This window comes from Tamandua tetradactyla, chromosome 7 (genome assembly GCF_023851605.1).
Source record: "Tamandua tetradactyla isolate mTamTet1 chromosome 7, mTamTet1.pri, whole genome shotgun sequence".
Classification (NCBI taxonomy): Eukaryota; Metazoa; Chordata; class Mammalia; order Pilosa; family Myrmecophagidae; genus Tamandua; species Tamandua tetradactyla.
Genome location: NC_135333.1, coordinates 118,742,067 through 118,745,889, shown reverse-complemented (window position 1 = coordinate 118,745,889; position 3,823 = coordinate 118,742,067). Strand labels below are relative to the sequence as shown.

Below are 3,823 nucleotides of genomic sequence, written 5' to 3'. Positions count from 1 at the left end.
TGCCCAAAATTTGAGATGATATTATATAGGTTAGTAGTTTTTAGCTACTCATAGTTAGAAAACAGCTTAATTTCTCATCAAATATAGAAATACATTTATCTTAGAAATCTAATGTCTATTTCTTCACTAACATTGACAATATATATATGACTCTATTACGTATCTATTATCAACCTATCAAGATATTATAGGATTTAGAAATGCAGAGATCTATGTAGTACCTATATCTGAAGAAGTATATATTTAAAATGTTCTATGCATCCTCCTTAACAGGTAAATTATATTGACATACCTTCCTAAGGTGAATAATGACAAATGATTTAGCTTTGTTTAAAATATATTTCCACTTTTGTTTCAATTATATAACATTTTCCTATGTATTTCCTAGAACACTGCATGATAGAGAAGGGAATTTTTGTAGAAAATAAAATTGCAAAACAATTCTGTTGTGTAGTAAGTGATTTACAATGTCAGTATTTGCAAAGTGGCTCCTACATTTCTGGGAATATTTTTTTTTTGCCAGATCAAAAATCAAAACAATTTTACTTTACAAAATAATTATTGTTGAAGAGGTTATGATTAATAAGATTGTGAAAAATAAGTGAGAGTCAAAAGCACATAAGAAAAATATTTCAAATGGACTTGGAAATATATCAAACACATGCTTGCAATTGTTAGAAAAGACAAAAGAGAATGGTTAAAAAACAGGAATGTCATTTTGATTTGAATAGGCTACTGAAAATCAACACATTTTAAAAATTGCTGTTCATTATGCCTTTAATCTATGACACCATATCTTTTCACTTGCTAGTGAAAAATACAGTCTTCCTTGCCATGTCCATGAAGGCTCGCTTCACCTGTTGATTCCGTAGGGTGTAAATGAAGGGATTCAGCATAGGGACTATTGAGGTGTAGAGCACAGCTACTGCCTTGCTTAGAGAAACCCTGTCTTTTGCTGAGGGATTAATGTACATGAAGATGCAGCTGCCATAAGAGATGGAAATGACAATCATGTGGGAGGAACATGTGGAAAAGGCCTTTGTCCTCTGACTAGCAGAAGGTATGTTCAAAATTGTTCTGATGATGTACACGTAAGACAGCATTATTAATGTCAAAGTGAACATTAGAGTAAACACAGCGCAGGAAAAACCCATTTTCTCCAGGAATTGCGTGTCTGAACAGGAAAGGTGCAATAAAGGGAAATAATCACAGGTAAAATGATCAATAATATTAGAACTACAGTAATCAAGCTTTAATAACAACATGAGTGCTGGGAATATGGGTAAGAATGAAGGCAGCCATAAAGAGAAGACAAGCAACGCGCAGACTCGACGATTCATGATGGTCACGTAATGCAGGGGCTGACAGACGGCAACGTAACGGTCATAAGACATGGCAGCCAGAAGGTAAAATTCAGTGATCCCCAAGAGAATGAAAAAAAAGAACTGAGCCATGCAGTCATTAAAGGAAATGGTTTTATCTCCTGTAATAATGGCGCCCAGGAATTTGGGTATACTGACGGTTGTGACTGAAACTTCCAATAAAGAGAAATTCCTGAGGAAGAAATACATGGGCGTCTGGAGGTGGGAGTCGAGCAGCGTAAGGGTGATAATGGTCAGGTTCCCCGTGACGCTGAGCATGTAGGTGAGGAGCAGAAAGACAAAAATCGTGACCTGGAGCTTTGGGTCATCTGACAATCCCAGGAGGATAAACTCTGTTACTTCCGTTCAGTTTCTCATTCTTCAGTTGCTTGCTTGTCTTACTTCTTGTCTATATAAAAAAAAAAAATAGAATAATGCATAAAATAAAATAGCCTTAAAGAGAGAATGGATGCACAAAACATAAAAGTGTGGAGCTGGAATTTTTTTCTGAGGTAATATGCCAATCCACCTTCAAGGAAAATTTTAATTAAGCAACTTGATATTAATAAAGATCTTCTAATTTCCCTCTCTTCTAAAGGTGAAAACTCTTGGGCTAAGGCAGGTTAAAATAAAACAAACATTATCACAATTTCAACACAGACTTTAACTTTCAAAAAGAAGTGTCTACAAGGTTCTTTCCAAATGAAAACCAGCTTTGTTTCGTGACTACAACCCCAATAAAATTCCTCATGCTCTATTTCTCATTTATTTATTTGATTTTACAATTATACAAGAGGAAAACATGTCAATTAAAGTTTTAATTTAATTTGGAATCCTCAATAATGGGAAGGATACTTTAAAATGTTATGAGTCTTTGTCCTTAGCCATCTATTTCTGCTGAGAATCAGCTTTTCCCACACCTGCTACCTTATTGCAAATCAGAGATACTAAAGGCATTGGCACAAACAACCTCAGATTTTAGGGATAGATGGGAGAAAGAGGCAGAAAGCAATGGTGAGGGCATGAGAGTAACTGGAAAAACTTAAAACTGAGAATTACTGTATCTGAATGCCTGACAATATGTCATGACATTTCAGCCTGCCTAATGCCATTATTTTCACCTTATACCTAGACCCCCAATTGCCTTTCCATATAAAATAATAACTATTATTATTACAAAAATTAAAGAGGTCTATAGGAATATTCAACAGTACTGTTTTAAAGTATTTATTTATTGTGTTTTTAAATAGGAAGCTCACATTTTTCTTTATTTAAATAAAATTTAAAATGTATCACCATTTATACTCCATAGGGAAGAGTGAGAATCACCTATTTCCTTGCTCCAACAACACAAGGTTTTGAGACTTCATAAGTACTTTATACTTATCCTTTGCAATTCCTTCACACTTAACTTACTGTGCTGAAATCTCCTGTGATGTCCCCAGCAACTCTCTGCATTCTTGAAAATTGGAACAGCCATTTCAACACAATCTAGTCAGTAATGTATTACAGGTTTACATCAAACAATTTTAAAACAAACAAATAGATGTTGAGTTTGTTGTTAGAATCACATATTGTAATCAGGTGCTATTTGTAGTCTGGATGTTGCTGAAGTTCATGCCTTTATTTTGCCAGATGTATTGTTCTCCTGTTTTAGTTTACTCAAAGCTTCTGGAACCCAATATACCAGAAATAGGTTGTCATTTACAACTGAGATTTATTAACTCACAATTTACAGTTCTTAGGCTGTGAAAATGTCCAACTCAAGGCATTAACAGGATGAAACTTGGACTCTGAAGACAGGCTGCCAGCATCTAGGACACCTCTGTCACATGGGAAGGCATGTGGTTGGTGTCTGCTGGTCCCTCTCTCCCAGGTTTCATTGCTCCCGGCTTCTGGCTACAGTGGCCTCCTTTCTCAGCTTCCATGGAGCTATCCTTTTCTCTCAGCTGATCTTGGGCTTCTCTGAGCTCTCTGGGCTTTTCTCTATGATTCTTTCCTAATTTCATCTCTTATAAAGGACTCAAGTAAAAGAATTAAGACCCACTTCTCAATTGGAATAACCTATTCAAAAGGTCCTACCTTCAATAGGTCTGTTCCCGTAGGAAAGGCTGAAAAGAACACAGCCTTTTTTGGGGTATACAACAGCTTTGAATCACCACATCTACTGCATCTATAGAGTTTGGTTTAAATTTTCTGTATTGTAATTTCCCTTTAAATTATTTTATATATTATTCTATTAAGTCTACCACTGCTCCGGTAACATCCTTTTCTTTCATCAGGGGTTATTTTCTTCAAAAGCAGTAGCTTTGTATAACAATTCCAAGTCACACAGTCCATTTTCATCAATGAACAAGATGCAATTTCAATCTCAAGACTGAAGTTTCTGCAATAGTGTACTTGTTCTGGCAACCTATTTTAAAAATACATGTATTTTTTATTGTTCTATAATGATTAATATA

At 35.2% G+C, this 3,823-nt stretch overlaps 1 pseudogene; it reads right to left on the bottom strand.

Moving 5' to 3' along the window:
* Positions 1–800: 800 nt before the first annotated feature.
* On the bottom strand, positions 801–1,739 carry LOC143690036 (olfactory receptor 6C1-like; annotated as a pseudogene).
* Positions 1,740–3,823: the final 2,084 nt, after the last annotated feature.